Source organism: Rousettus aegyptiacus, unplaced genomic scaffold (genome assembly GCF_014176215.1).
Source record: "Rousettus aegyptiacus isolate mRouAeg1 unplaced genomic scaffold, mRouAeg1.p scaffold_m13_p_8, whole genome shotgun sequence".
NCBI lineage: Eukaryota > Metazoa > Chordata > Mammalia > Chiroptera > Pteropodidae > Rousettus > Rousettus aegyptiacus.
In genome coordinates, this window is record NW_023416311.1 from 26663237 (window position 1) to 26680508 (window position 17272).

Sequence of the window (17272 nt, forward strand, 5' to 3'; positions counted from 1 at the left end):
TTAAAATTTATTTTAATGGGTCTCAAAATTCTGTGACAGATTTATGGTCAAGTGGTTTTCATTAAAAAGTACTGATTTTTAAAACTAATAAATTTTTAAAAACTTGTCACACACCAAAAAAAAAAAACCAGAAGAAAAAAAACAAAACAAAAAAAAAAACAACAAATGGTTTACAAAGCATTCTTCTTTCCTTCTAAAGGTTTTTTACAATGCATTGTAATCATTAACCAGTCTTGTACTATTAAATTTAAATGGCCAATTGAGACAAACAGTTCTGATGATTCTTTCACCACTGATTAAGACTGGGGTGGTAGGTATTGGGGATAATATTTATTTAGCTTTCTGAGCTTTCTGGGCAGATTTGATGACTTTGCCAGCTCCAAGTTGCCTTCTTGTCTGCTGCTTTGATGACATCTCAGGTCATAAACAGCAAAATGGCCCAGAGGAGGACAGTCAGAGAGAGCAGCTTTCAACACACATGGGCTTTCCAGGAACCATATCAATGGTGGCAGCATCACCAGATTTCAAAAACTTTGGGTGACCTTCCATCTTTCTCTCAGAATGATGATCAATCTTCTCTTTCAGCTCAGCAAATTTGCAAGCAATGTGAGCTTTGTGACAATCCAGCACAGGTGTGTACGCGGGACTGATTTGACCTGGATGGTTCAGGATAATCACCTGAGCTTGTGAAACCAGCAGCTTCCATTGGTGAGTAATTTTTGTTGGCACTATCCACACTGTCAAGATGAATACCTTTGACAGACAGATTCTTGACATGTAAGCCCACGTCATTCCCAGGAATAGCTTTACTCAAAGCTTCATGGTACATTTCAACAGATTTTACTTCAGTTGTAACATTTACTGGAGCACAGATGACCATCATGCCTGGTTTGAGAATACCAGTCTCCATTCAGTCCACAAAGATAGTACCAATACCATCAATTCTGTAAACATCCTGGAGGGGGAGATACAAAGCCCCGTTAGTTGGACAAGTTGGTGGCAGGAAGCAACCCAGAGCTTCAAGCAGTATGATTACACTGGTATTGCCATCTTTATGGGTAACTCTCCAACCCTTGAACCAAGGTATGTTAGCACTTGGCTCCAGCATGTTGTTACATTCCAACCAGAAAATGGCTCAAATGCTACTGTGTCAGGGTTGTAACCAGTGTTCTTAATGTAGGTGCTGACTTCCTTACTGATTTCTGTATGTCTTCTGGCTGTAGAGTGGCTCAATGGAATTCATTCTGTTAACACCAACAATTAGTTGTTTCACACACAGTGTGTAAGCCAGAAAGGCATGCTCATGGGTCTGCCCATTCTTGGAGACATATGCTTCAAATTCACCAGCACCAGCAGCAACAATCAGCACAGTGCAGTCAGCCTAAGATATGCCTATAATCATGTTTTTGATAAAGTTTATGTGTCCTAGGCACTAATGATGGTCACACAATACTTGCTGGTCTTGGATTTCCATGGGAAGATATCAATGGTGATACCATGCTCACATTCAGCTTTCAGTTTATCCAAGACCCAGGCATACTTTTTTTTTTTTTTTAAGGTGAGGCAACCCTTGGTTGACCTCACAGATTGCAAGGGCCTTGTCAGTTACAATCCCTTATTCTTTTATTTTTATGTCTATAGGATCTGGTCTTCCTAGGTGGTCTCCTATCCAAGTATTAACCAGGCCTGACCCTGAGATCAGACGAGATCGGGCTTGTTCACGGTAGCAGGGCTGTAGACAACCCAGGCATACTTGAAGGAGCTCTTTTCCATCTCAGCAGCCTCCTTCTCAAATTTTTCAAGGGTTCTTTTGTCAATCCCATCACATTTGTAGATCAGATGACCAGTAGTTGTAGACTTGCTGTAATCTATGTATCCAGTGATAACAACGTTGATATGAGTCTTTCTCTTTCCTATTTTGACTTAGATTTAATAGTAGTTTTCATGACATCTGTGTTCTAGCAGCAAACACATTACAAAAAAAGCAAAATCTATACCTTTATATTCTGGTATATGCAAGATGAAAAGCCTATAATCAATGAGTAAAGAGCCTACCTTTAAAAAGCTAGGAAATGAAGAAGCAAATTAAACCTGAAATAGAAAAATATGAGTAATAAAAGTGAGACCAAAAATCAATGAAATAAGAAGTGGACAGATAATAAAGAAACTCAACTGATTCCAAAAGCAATTCATTTGAAAAATCCAAATTATTAAAGTATCTGTTATCTATTGCTATGTAACAATATAACTGCAAACATGGTGGCTTTAAATAACAAAATTTTCTCATCATTTTTGTGAGTCAGGAGTCCAAGCACAGATTAATTGGGTCTTCTGCTTTAGGGCCTTACGTAGCTGCAAACAAGGTGTCTCATCTGAGGCTCAACTGGGGAAGAAGCCACTTACAATTTATGTGGTTATTGATAGAATTCAGTTCTGCTGCATTTGAAGCCTCGCTTTCTAGCTGTATGTCAACCAGAGGCCACCCTTGGCTCTTTAACACATGATCCTTTCCAAATGGCAGCTTGCAACACAGCAGTTTAATTTCTCAAAGCCACAGTGGTGAGGGTAATTTTATAGTAATATTGATTATTATTTCATATAAAATAATCACAAACACATTACCATATATATTCCTTCACCTTTGTCATATTCTATTGGTTAGAAGCAAATCACAGTTCACATTCACACTAAAGGAAAATGATCACATAAGAGAGTGAATGCCAGGAGATGAATATCATAGGGTAACCTTAGAGTCTCTTGGCATAATTAATAAAACTCAGGCTAGATCCTGTAAACAAAAAATATGATTAATATTAGTAAGAAAAGGAGGGACATCACTAAAGTGTGAATATACATTAAATAGATAATAAGAATGTTATGAATAATATTTTGCCAATATATTTGATAATTCAAGTGAAATAGAAAAATTTCTTAAAGACATTATCAAAACTGGCACAGGAAGAAAAAGAAGCTTAGAGAGAAATGTATAACTGAGTAAAAAATAATAATAAAGCTTAAAGGGAAATAAATTAAAGAAAAACAATAGAAAAAATTAATGAACCAAAAGTTGGTTGCTTGAAAAGATCTCCCCAACTCACAACACTTTAGTTAGACTGAACAAAAAAAGATCAAAGTCTCAAATTCTTAAAATTGAGCATGGAAAAATGGACATTACTACTAACCAAATAGAAGTAAAAAGGACTATAAGGAAATGCTATAAAAAACTGTACACTAACAAAGTAGATAACCTAGATGAAATGGACAAATTCCTAGCAGGACTCAATTTACTAAAACCGACGGAAAAAAAAAATTGAAAAGCTGGAAAAAACTATAACGAATAAAGACATTGAAATAATAATAATAAATAATAACAATAATAAAAATAATTAATAATAGAAACTTATAAAGAAAGACCAAGACCAAATGGCTTCACTGGTGAATTTTGCTAAATGTTTAAAGAAGAATTAATGCTGGAAGAGTTATATCAGCAAGATGGTAAAATAGGAGTTTTCTACCCCAAGTGGCTACCCACCCCTCATCCTAGAGAATAGCAATTTTGACAACCACTGATCAACAAGAATACCTTTGTGGGGAACCCAGTGGAGAAATTCCACCACATTATTAGACCAAAAAAAAAAAATCAGAGAATTGACACATTGAAAAGGGTAGGAAGAACAATTTCACATTACCCAAGTCACCCCTTTCCCAAGGTGCCAAGAAAGATCCCCTTGACCCACAATTTCTCCCATAGGGAAAAGGCAGTCTTGAGAGTCAATGCCTGGCCTCCCCAGCCAAGGAAAATGATGCCCAAGAGACTCTCTTCTTCCTCTCCTGACCCAGAATACTTAAGTGATCAGCACAGCTGAGGGGCTGGAAGAGGCTGGGAGTACAGAAACCAGGGCTTGAAATTCAACAAAGTGCTATGGATTCTACTAACCACTTTACGACTTCCATCAGAAAGCCCACAAATAAGTTACTTGGAATGCCTCACCTGCAGATGCCCCCAACTCATCCAAGGGTACTCTCAGTGCTCCACATACCTCACTCACCTCCTTTGGCCAGGTCCCTACACATGCCCTCATGGACAGCATTTAAGTCTTTGTAGATAACTTGAAAGCACATGCAGAAAAGCTGGTCTGACTCTGAGACTGGAAGAAGGCAAAATAACGGGAAGAAAACAAACAAACAAAAACTTGAGCATTTCAGGGCACTACCCTAAGGAAATTAAAAACCAGGAGGCTCTCAACTCTCAGCCTGGCTTTATGGAGTCAGTAGAAGGCATATAATCTTAAGAATTTTCCCGCAAGAGAGAACAAGAGGTACGAAGTGGGCACATCCACAGACAAGGTCTGTGAGAGCCTCAAAATATCTATCAGGGCTGACTGGTGAAGGTATTTCTCTCCCAAACCAGTCAGGAAAGACTGGAGGAAGTAACTGCTTCTTCAGATATGGATACAACACAAGACTTTAAGGAGCACAAAAAAAAATCAGGAAAACATGATACCACCAAAGGACCATGATAATTTTTTAGTAACTGACCCCCCCCCCCTCAAATATGGAGATCTACAAATTGCCTGACAAAGAAGTCAAAATAATTGTTTTGAGGAAGCTCAGTGAACTACAGAGAACACAGATAGACACGTCAATGAAATTAGGAGAATAATACATGAACAAAACAAGATGGTCCAGAAAGATATAAAAATCAAAATAAGAACCAAACAAATTCTGGAATTGAAGATTACAGTGAACAAAAAAAAAATTTAATGTAATATTATCAATAATATCAATATTAATATCAATATTAGAATTGATCAAACATAAGAAAGAATTTGTGGGCTCAAAGATAGGTCATTTGATATTATCTAGTCAGAAAAGAAAAAAGAAAAAAAGTAGAAAGGAATGAAGAAAGTTTCTGGAATTTACAGGACACTGTAAAGATAAAGGATATATGTATAATGGGAGTCCCAGAAGGAAAAGAGAGACACAAGGGGACAAAAAGCTTATTTAAAGAAATAATGGCTAAAAATGTCCCAAATCTGGGGAGAGATTTAAACGTCTAATTACATGAAGCTCAAAAGTACCCAAAGAAGACCTCATTGAGATGTATTATAATCAAACTATTATAAATCAAGTATCAAGAGAGAGTTTTGACAGCTGCAGGAGAAAAAAAAGACTCGTCACATACAAGAAACCTCTAGAAGGCTATAAGTCGATTTCTAAGCAGAAACCTTGCAGGCCAGGAAAAAGTGGGATAATATATTCAAAATGCTGAAAGAAAAACACTGCCAACCAAGAACATTTTACCAGGCAAGCTGTCTTTCAGAAATGAAGGAGAGATAAAGACTTTCCCAAATAAATGAAAGCTAAGAGAGCTCATCACCACTAGACCAGCCTTATAATTATTCAAACTGAAACAAAAGGATGCTAATTAGTAACATGAAAGCATATGAAATTTTAAAACTAACTGGTAAAAATAACCATAGGCATATTCAAAATACTCTAATGCTACATTAATTGCTTTTATGTAGTGAATTGCTTTTAAGTCTAGTCTAAAGATTAAGAGACAAAAGACTTAAAGATAACTATAGCTACAATAATTAGTTAATGCAGGGGTCCCCAACCCCCAGGCTATGGACCAGTATCGGTCCATGGCCTGTTAGGAACAGGGCCACACAGTAGGAAGTGAGTGGCTGGTAGGAGGTGAGTGGCCAGTGAATGAGCAAAGCTTCCTTTGTACTTTCAGTCACTCCTCAGCACTGGTATCACCGCCTTAACTCCATCTCAGATCACCAGGCATTAGATTCTCATAGGAGCGACCTGTCCCTGGTGCCAGAAAGGTTGGGGACTGCTTAGTTAATGGATACACATAAAATGTGGGAGGAAGAGTAAAAGAATAGAGTTTTTATGAAAAAAATTAAGTTGTTATTAGCTTAAACAGACTGTTATAAGATGTTTTATTAAGCTTCGTGGTAACTACAAAGCAAAAACTTCTGGTAGATACACAATGGATAAAGAAAAAGAAATCCAAGAGTATCACTAAAGAAAATCATCAAATCACAAAGGAAGACAGCAAGAGAAAAAGAAAGGAAAAAATGAACTGTAAAACAGTCTGAAAACAGTGAACAAAATGGCAATAGTAAATCTTACTTATTACTAATTACTTTAAATGTAAATGGATTAACTTTTCCATTCAAAACACATAGAGTGGCTAAATGGATTTTTTTTTTTTAAGAATCAATTATGTGCTGTCTATAGAGACTTACTGCAGCTTTAAGAACACACATATGCTGAAAGTGAAGGGATGGGTAAAGATATTCCATGCAAATGGAAACCAAAAAAGAGCAAGAGTAGCTATACTTATATCAGACAAAATAGACTTTAAGTCAAAAACTGTAATAAGAGATATAAGAAGGTCATTACATTGGTATAAAAGGATCGATTCATCAAGAGGATATAATAATTGTAAATATACATACACCTAGCATCAGAGCACCTAAATATATAATGCAAATATTAAGAGATCAAAAGGGAGAAATATATAGCAATACAATAACAGTAGGGGACTTCAATATCCCATTTTCAACAATGGATAGATCATCCAGAGAGAATTCAATAAGGAAACACTGAATGTGAACTGCAGTGTAGATCAAATGGACTTAACAGATATATACAGAACATTTTATCCAACAGTAGTGAATACACATTCTTCTCAAGTACACTTTCTCTCAGATAGATCATGTTGGGTCACAAAACAAGCCTTTAAAAATCTAAGAAGATAAAAATCATAGCAAGCATCTTTTCTAACCACAATGATATGAGACTAGATCAATAACAGGAGGTAAACTAGAAAATTCACAAATATATGGAAATTTAACAACCGATGGGTCAAAAAAGAAATAAAAAGAGAAATAAAAAAATCTTGAGACAAACTAAAATGGCAACACAACATATCTAAACTATGTAATGAAGCAAAAGCAGTTCTAACAAGGAAGTTTATACCAATAATGCCCACGCTAAGACAAAAGAAAGATCTCAAATAAATAACGAGTTTTATACTTCAAGGAACTACAAAAAGGAAAACAAACTAAGCCCAAAATAAGCAAAAGAAGAAAATAACAAAGATCGGAGCAGAAATAAATGAAATAGAGACTAGAAAAGCAATAGAGGGACCAATAAAACTAAGAGTTGATATTTTGAAAAGACGAACAAAATTGACAAACTATTAGCTAGACTAAGAAAAAAGAGAGAAGACTCAAAATCAGAAATGAAAGAGAGGATATTACAACTGATACCACAGAAATACAAAGTATGTTAAGAGAATACAATTAACAGTTACGTGTAAACAAACTGTTTAACATAGAAAAAAATAAATGAATTCGTAGAAACATACAACCTACCAAAACTAAATCATGAAGAAATAGAAAATTTGAACATACCAATAACAAGTACAAAGATTGAATTAGTAATGAAAAATCTCCCAACAAAGTAAAGCCCAGGACCAGTGCTTCACCGATGAATTCTACTGACATCTGAAGAAGAATCGACACCAATGCCTTTCAGTTTGTTTCAAAAAATTGAAGAGGAGAAAACGCTTCAAAACTTATTTTACAAGTCCAATATTATCCTGATACAAAAGTCAGACAAGGACGCTACAAAAAAAAAATTACAGTTCAATATCCCTGATGAACATAGATGCAAAATTCCTCAACAAAATACTAGCAAATCAAATTCAACAGCACATCAAGAGGATCATACACAATGACCAAGTGGGATTTATCCCTGAGGTGCAAGGATGTTTCAACATATGCAAATCAATAAATATAAATATTATATTAACAAAATTAAAGATAAAAATCATACAATCATCTCAATATGTAATTGTTTTACATATTTCTTGGCCCCATGATTGGGAGTGTAGATATTAATAAGTGTTATTCTTGGCGCATGATTCCTTTTATGAAGTGTCTCTCAGTATCTTTCTTTAACTCTGTTTTGATGTCTATTTTGTCTGATATTAGTACTGCTACTTCCGCTTTTCTCTGAATGCCATTTGCTTGAAATATCATTTTCCACCCTTTCACTTTGAGTCTCTATTTGTCTTTGGAGCCAAGATGTGTCTCCTGGAGGCAGCATATGGTTGGGTTTCATTTTCTGATCCATTCTGCAACTCTGTGCCTTTTTATTGGTGAGTTCAGTCCATGTAGGGTGATTATTGAAATATGAGGTCTTCTTATAGGCATTTTATCTTTTGCTTTCTGATAGGTCAGTGTTTCCATTGCTTCCTTGTTCCTGTGTTTCTGTTTTCTTTATTTTGGTTGGCTTTTGTAGGTTTTGCCTGTAGTTCTTCTTGTTTTATGTTATATACTTCAGTTCTGAATCTTTGGTGTGTGGTTACCATTAAGAAAATGAAAAAGATAGTTATATATATAGTCATCCATTTTCTTCTGAATGTGCCTTATCCGCATTCTCTTTTGAGAATTTGGATCTTTGAATCCTCCCCTTTTCAGTCATTGTTATCTCAATTTGTCTCTATGTATGCTGAACATTCATTACTATCTTGCTATAGCAATACTCTTCTTATTATTTAAGTTTATAATGCCCTATTCTTATTAAGGATTGCACTACTCTGCTTCTATTTGCCTGATAGTCACTTTACTCCTAATTATGTATTTTGTTATTATTATTATTTTGTTTTAGGTGAGCTGACCTCTTTCAGTATTTCCTGTAGTGCAGGCCTCATAGTGGAGAATTCCCTCAATTTTTGTATGTCTGGAAAGGTTTTAATTTCTCTTTCATATCTAAAGGAGAGCTTAGCTGGATACATTATTCTAGGCTGGTAGTTCCTTTCACTTAATAGTTTAAATATTTGATTCCATTCCTTTCTGGTTCGTAAGGTCTGCACTGAGAAGACCAATGATAATCTAATGGGTTTTCGTTTATAAGTTACTGTTTCCTTCTCCCTGGCTACCCTGAAAATTCTCTTTGTAATTGATTTTTGCTAACTTTATCACAATATGTCTTGGCGAAGGCATTTTTGGGTTGAGATAATTGGGTGTTCTGTTGACTTCTTGAATTCCAAGCTCCAGCTCATTCCTTAAATTTAGGAAATTCTCATCCACTCTTTGTCTGAAAATGCTTTCTAATCCCTGCTCCTTTTCCTCGCCTTCGATAATGTCCATTATTTTTATGTTTCCCCTCCTGATAGTATCAGCTAGTTCTTGTATTCCTCTTTCATTATTTTTCATTATTTGACTTCTCTCTCCTTCCTTCTGATTTATTTCTAGATTTCTGTTTTTTATATCACTGATCCTTTTCTCCATTTGGTTAACTCTATTTCCCAAGCTTGCTATTTCATTTTTCAACTCTTGCAGTGTGTGTTTTTTTTTTAATATCCAGAAGATCTATTCTGTTCTTCTTAAGGGTTTCAATCTCCTTGCTCTGCTCATCTAGTTGTTTTTTCAATTCCTGGAATTGTTGATATGAATTATTTTCAATCTTATTGAGTTTTTTCAGAAGTACCATCCTGAATTAGCTATCATTTAAGTTGCATATTTCTATGTCTGTAAGCTTATTTTATGGAGATTTTTCTCTTTCTTTCTGAGATGCCTTATCACCTTAGTTGTTCACAGTGTTTAATGGACTATTTCTCCACCGGGGCATTAATGGAAGCGTATTCTGCTGTTTTTCCAGAAAGAAGATTTGTTATATAAAGGCCTCTCTTTAGCCTGCTACAAAGAAGACACTTTTCTTTTGGTTTCCAGGAGATGGCGTCTAAGCATCTTGGATCCCTGCTTTATATAAAGCCTAAATAATGTTTTGGGGTTTTTTTTTTTTTTTCTTGTAGAAATTTAATCACACTCGCTGCTCTCAGTTTCAGTCCCTGTCAGTGTTAGCAAACAGTTTTGGTAGCATTTGCTCAGATTCCCCTGGAGCTCTGTGGTGATTAGTCTCAGAAGGTAGCGGGGGAGGGTCCCTCTGGGTTGGGAGTTGAGGGCTGCGGCTCACCCTTGGTTTTGCAACTGCAGCTTGGAAAAATCAACTATTGTTTCTCTGCGGCCCTATCCTGCTTCTCTGCTTTCTGCCCTGATAACGGGGCCCTGCTATCATCTGCATAGAAGTCCCAGCACTTCCAAGCAGGGTTGTTCATGGAAGTTGCTGGACCTTCACCCCTTCCCCTCAGCTCCGACAGCTGTGAGAGCCAGCTTTTTTTTTTCCCCCCCAGTTCACTGCACGACACCTAGAGTTCTGACCTGTGGTAGTTCTTATGCACAGATCCCACGCTCAGATGTGCTGGTGTGCAGTTTGGGTGTTGTTTTGTTCTGTTTTAGATGTTCGGCCTATTGTTGTTTCAAGGGGAGAAATCTGAGGATGCCTCCCACTCCACCATGTTTCCCAGAATTTCCCTTTTGTCAAAGTTTTTGCTTATTATTTCATATATTTTGATACTATAAAAAATATGTTTTAAGATTTCTATTTATGATTATTTGTTACTACTACATAGAAATATAATTGATTTTTGTATAATGATCTTGTACTTCGTAATCTTGATAAGCTCACTTATTCTTGTTAGTTTTAGTAGTTCTAAAGTTTTTTTACTTTTACCAGTTTTTGTTATAGATTCCATAGGATTTTCTACATACGTGATAAAGTTGTCTGCTAACAGATGGTTTTAGAGCTTTCTTTTCTATCTAGATGCCTTTTATTTCTCTTCATTGTTCTGTTGCACTTGTTGAAGTTCCAATACTACATTGAATGATAGTGATGAGAATAGAGATTCTTGCTTTGTTTCTGATCTTAGAAGGAAAATATAATTTTTTTTTGTCAAGTTTACAAAGTTTCTTTGTATTCTTAGTATTTCCAGTAATTACTGTTAACTTTGTCAAAAACTTTTCTGCATCCGCTGGGTTTTGTTGTTGTTTTGTTTTTAATCTGTTAATATAATGAATTATAATCATTGATTTTTGAATGTTAAACTAACCTTGTATTCCTGGGATAAACTCCATTTAGTCATGACGTACTATCATTTTTATATATCGTGAAATGTTATTTACTAGAAGATTGTTAAGAATTTTTGCATTTTACTCATGAGGAACATTGGTCTGTAGTTTTCTTTTCTTGTACTGTCTTTGTCTGGTTTTGGTATCAGGATAATGTTGGTCTTACAGAAGAGGAGAGAGTAACTTGGGAAATACTCCTCTTCGGTTTCTCTGGAAGAGTTTATGTAAGTTTGATAATGTTTCTTCTTTAGTTAATTTTTTTCTTTTAAAATGTTGTTTCTCAGTGTGTAAGTTTAAATTATCAATATGAGACTTTTTTTCCTTCCTGATATAAAACCTCAATACTATAAATTTCCCTGTAAATACTGCTGTAACTGAATCCTACAAATGATAATCTGTTTTTTTTCACTTTCATTCACTTAAAATACATTGTAATTTCTCATGTAATTTCTTCTTTGATTCATAGTTTATTTTAAAATGTACTATTTAATTTCTAAATATTTGGGAAATTTTTTCAGTTATCTTTTTAAAAAACAATTTCTAATTTAACTTTATTGTTGTCAGACAACTTATTTTGTGAAAATTGAATCTTCTTAAATTTATTGAGACTTATTTTATGGCCCCAAATATGATGGTGACTACTTTGATGATTAGTCCATTCACACGTGAAAAAACATTTTTTTCTGCTGTTGTTGGCTGGAGGATACTATAAATGTCAATTAAGTTGGTCGACAGTATTGTTATAATTTTCCATATCCATATTGATTATCCGTTTACTATTCTACCAATTGATGAAGGAATGGTGTTGCAATTTCTGATTATAGTTGTTAACAAGTCTCTTTCTATTTGGAGGTTTTGCTTCATGTATTTTGAACCTCTTGTTAATAGAAACATAATCGTTTGGAATTTTTAAAGCCTCTTAATGAATTGACCACTTCATTATTATAAATTATCTTTCTTGTCTCTAGTAATATTCTTTGCCCTGAAATAATTTACTCTGTCTCTTATTTATATAATCACTCTGGCTTTACTTTGATTAGCATTAGCATTATATAACCATTCTGGCTAAACTTTTATTAGCATTAGCATTATTGAAATTTTTATGAAGGCTTCATCATGCAGGTATTATCAATCATTAACTCCATTTCTAGCCCCTCTTCCCTCTTTGGAATATGGGGACCAGAGATGAAAATTCCAAGTTGGAATTTTGGCTTTATCTTTTTGGTGCAAGCCTGATCCAGGAGCTCAGTGAAGAGTCATCTCATTGAAACAAAAGACAATGATACCACTCAGGAAATTCCAAGGATTTAGGAACATTCTGTGAGGAGGTCAAAACTGGAATCAAAACCAAATATTAAAACAAAAGATCCTCCTAGTGCTCTTATCACTTAGAAAATCATGAGGGTTTTTGGAGCTCTGTGCCAGAAACTGGAGACAGAGACATAGATATAGATATATTTTCTATTATCATATGCATATTTTTCATTCTTTTACTATTTCAGTTTATATAGGCAGCATGGTTGAGTCTTACTCTTTTATCCAATATGAAAATCTCTACTTTTTAATTTTAATCAGGGCACTTAGACCAGCAGTAGAAGAATATCTTCTGTGAGGACCAGTTAAATATGTTAAGCTTTGTGGGCCACATACAGTCTTTGTCACATACTCTTTTCCTCTTTTTTAACAACAATTTATAAATGTACAAACCATTCTTAGCTTGAGGACCATGTAAAAACATGCTCTAGTTAGGGACTGGCCTAAAGGCCATTATTTGCCACCTGCCTATAAATCATTTACATGTTATATAACTATTGATATGGTAGGATTTAAAACTGCCATCCTGATATTTGTTTTCTATTTGACCCATCTGTTTTTTGTTTCCTTTTCCCTCTTCCTGACCTTTTATAAAAATTAAATATTTTTATGATTCTATTTTATTTTATTCATTAGTTTATTAGGTCTAACTCTTAGTTTCTTATTATTTAGTGATTGCTTTATGGCTTATAGTATACATCTTTAATTTATTAGTCTACCTTCAGGTAACATTATACCACTTAAAATATAGTATAAAAACCTTACAACATTGTGTTTCTATTTTTCCCCTACTAGGCCTTTGTGTTTTTGTTGTCCTATATTTTGCTTCTACATGTTATAAGTGCTACAACATATTATTTTTTGCTTTAAGTGATCAATTATCTTTTGAAAAGATTTAAAAAATAATAAAAAAGTCTTTTATGTTTACCCACATGCTTACCATTTCTAAGGCTCTTCATTCCTTTATATACATTCATATTTCTATCTGGTATCATTTTCTTCTGTCTGAAGGATTTCGTTTAACATTTTTGAGGTGAATATCTGCTGGTGATTAATTCTTTCAGCTTTCGTATGTCCAAAGAAATCTTTACGTTCTGTTTCTGGGTAAAATGGAGTAAGTGTACTCCACCCTGTCTCTCCTGCTGAATATAGTTATAAAACCTCGACAGAATGTATGGAACAGCTAGCTGAGGACTCCGAAAAGTCAATAATAGCAGGAACATTGGAAAAGGCAAGAATTAGGAGTACCACTGACCCAGTGCCAAGTCTACTAATTTTTTTCTCCAGTATCCTCCACTCTCAGCACAATATAGCCTGAAACCAAAATGAACATTAGCATGATTAGTGAGAAGTCCAAGAGAACTCTTCTAGTTCTGGCCCAAGGATCAGGAAAAGGACATTCTAATGCTCAGAGAGAGGAGAGAAATCTTTTTTTCTATTCTTTTCTCCAAGCCCTCATGCTACAGTCCCAAGCGGTTCTGTATTAGTGATGTGAGACATCCTAATGGAGCCCACAGGAACAGTTCCTCAATAACCACAAACTACCGAAATGATTACATAGGTAACCTGAATAGGTCCATATCTAATGAAGAAATTGAATTCATAGTTAGAATTTTCCAGGGAACTCATCTAGGTCTGGTGCTTTCAGTTTGGGAAGGTTATTAGCTATCGATTCAGTTTCCTTAATAGGTATAGGCCTATTCAGATAGTCTATATCTTCTTGTGTGAATTTGGGCAGATTGTATCTTTTAAGAAATTGATCCATTTTGTCCAGGTTATCAAATTATTGTGGGCATAGAGTTATTTATAATATTCCTTTATTATCCTTTTTATGTGCATAGGATCTACACCACTGTCTCCTATTCCATTTCAGATACTAGTAATTGAAGTCCCTTCTCTCTTTTTCTTAGTGAGCCTATCTATAAGCTTATCTATTTTATTGACCTTTTCAAAAAAAACAGCTTTGGGTTTCATTAATTTTCTCTATTTACTTCCTGTTTTCAATTTCATTGATTTTTCTTTTACTTTTATTATATCCTGTAACACAGGAACTCCAGGCCAGGAACCTGCACCTGGGCCTTGGATATTCCGTAAAAACCACCAGGAGGGCCAGCAAAGTGAGACACTCCATTTATAACTCAAATACAACGAAGCTTTAGCACTTGGTATGTTGGAGCTGCAGGAAAAGGCAGCTAGCCAAGAGCAGGGATTGTTTTATGTGCAAGCAGAAGAGAAGAGGATTGCCTCATCCCAGGGAACAAAGGTCTTCCTGCAAATGGTAGGTGTGCTGGATGTGCTGCCTATCTAGTGTTAGAGAGGACTGAACCAGCCATGTCCTCGAGCAGAGCAGAAAGATAATGTCCATGGGAACGGCCAAAGGGGCACATAGTGCCCATGGGAGCAACGAGAAGTGTCCTTGTGGGCAAGCACAGCCCAGGGAAAGCTTTGTTCATTGTCCTCTTTGGGGCTGCTGACCCAGCAGTCCTCTTTGCTTCCCGTGTCCATGGAGGAGACTATGTTTGAATTAACCTCACTTATCCTTGCTTCTGCTTACCTTGAATTTAGTTGGCTCTTCTTTTTCTAAGGTGGAAGCTTAGTTGATTGATTTTAGATCTTTCTTTTTTTAAACATAGTCAATGCTATAAATTTCCCTCTAAGCTTTCACTGCATTCCAAAATTTTTGATGTGTTTTCATTTCATTTTGTTCAAAATATTTTAAAATTTCTTTTGAGATATTTTTGACCCATGTGTTATTTAGAAGTATGTTGTTAATATACAGGTATTTTGGGATTTTCCAGCTATCCCTCTGTTATTGCTTTTTAGTTTAATTCCATTGTGATCTGAGAGCAGACATTATATGATTTGTAGTCTTTTAAATTTATTAAGGTGTGTTGATGCCCCAGCATGTAGTCTATTTTGGTGACTGTTCCTTGTGAACTTGAGAAGAATATATATTCTGCCATTATTGGATAAAGTAGTTTATAGATGTACATTATATCCAGTTGATTGATGGTGTCGTTGTGTTCAACTATAACCATACTGATTTTCTGCCTACTGGATCTGTCTATTACTGATAGAGGGGTCCTGAAGTCACCAAATAGTGGATTCATCTATTTTTCCTTGCAGTTCTAAGAATTGTTATGTATTTTCAAGATTTTAGAGATTATCATTATGTAATGTTCTCCTTTATCCCGGATAACTTTCCTTATTTTGAAATGCGCTGTCTGAAATTAACATAGCTACTCTTGCTTTCTTTGGATTAGTATTAGCATAGTATACCTTTCTTTATCCATTTACTTTTTTTTTTTAATGCCTACAGCACCTGGTATCCCTAGGTGGTCTCCCAGCCAAGTACTAACCAGGCCCAACCCTGCTTAGCTTCCAAGATCAGACAAGATCGGGCACATTCAGGGTGGCATGGACTTTCATCCATTTACTTTTAATCTATGTGTGTGTTCATAATTAAAGTGGATTTCTTGTAGACACCATATACAGTAGTTGGGTCTTGTACTTTGATCTACTCTGACAATCTATTTTAATGGTGCATTTATTTATTTATTATAAATTTATTTATTTAAATTAGTTTCAAGTATACAGTACATTGGTTAGACATCTATAATGTTCATAAAATGACCCCCCCAATTACTCCCTCCCTCCCTGGCCCTCTTCTTAGCCATCACATTAATGCTAACTGCATTCCCTCTGCCATGCTCCCTATGCCCAACTATCAACTGCTAATTTGTACTTCTTTAACCCTTCACTCCATTCTTCGAGTCTCCCAATTCCCCTCCCTTCTGTCCTTCAACTAACTGTCCACTATATTTGCGAGTTTGCTTTCAATTAGTTTATTCTTTTTGTTCCTTAGATACCGCATGTAAGTAAAATCATATGGTATTTATCTTTCTCTGTCCGCCTTGTTTTACTCAGTATAATAACCTCTAGGTCCATCTATGTCATTGCAAATGGTAGGATTTCATTTTTTTAATGGCTGAGTAATATTCCATTGTATATATGAAGCATAATTTCTTTATCCAATTATCTGTTGATGAGCATTTAGGTTGCTTCCATATCTTGGCTATTGTAAATTGTGCTGCCATGAATATTGAAGTGCATAGATGTTTACAAATAATTTCTTTGGTTTTCTTTGGATAAATACCCAGAAGTACAATTGCTAGGTCAAAAGGTATACCATTTTTAATTTTTTGAAAAACCTCCATACTGTTTTCCATAGTGGCTGTACCAATTTGCAATCCCAACGACAGTGTATGAGGGTTCCCTTTTCTCCACATCCTCGCCAACACTTACTGTTTTTTATTTATTGATGATATTTATTCTAACAGGTGTGAGATGATATCTTATTGTGGTTTTAATCTGCATTTCTCTGATGATTAGCGACCTTGAGCATCTTTTCATATGTCTGTTAGCCATCTATATTTCCTCTTTGGAGAGGTATCTGTTCAGGTCTTCTGCCCATTTTTTAATTGAACTGTTTGTTTTTTTGTTGTTGAGTTGTGTAAGTTCTTTATATATTTTGGATATTAACTCCTTATCAAATGTATCATTAGCAAATATCTTCTCCCAAACAGTCAGTCGTCTTTTCGTTTTGCTGATGGTTGCCTTTGCTGTTCAAAAACTTTTTAGTTTGATGTAGTCCATTTGTTTATTTTTTCTTTTGTTTCCCTTGCCTGAGGAGATATATCTCAAAAGAAATTCCTGTTAGTAATATCCAAGAGTTCACTGTCTATATTTTCTTCTAAAAGTTTTGTGGTTTCAGGTCTTACATTTAAGTCTTTAATTCATTTGAGTCTATTCTTCTATATGGTGTCAGAAGATTGTCCATCTTATTTTTTTGCATGTATCTGTTCAATTCTTTCAACACCACTTATCAAAGAGACCGTCTTTACCCCATTGTATATTCTTAACTCCTTTGTCATATATTAAGTGAATGTATAGGCATGGAT

The 17272-nt window shown here is 35.1% G+C and overlaps 2 pseudogenes; both read right to left on the bottom strand.

Annotated features, from left to right (window-relative positions):
* Positions 1-330: 330 nt before the first annotated feature.
* On the bottom strand, positions 331-4074 carry LOC107506767 (annotated as a pseudogene).
* An 11547-nt stretch (positions 4075-15621) lies between these two features.
* LOC118607669 lies at positions 15622-15741 on the bottom strand (annotated as a pseudogene).
* Positions 15742-17272: the final 1531 nt, after the last annotated feature.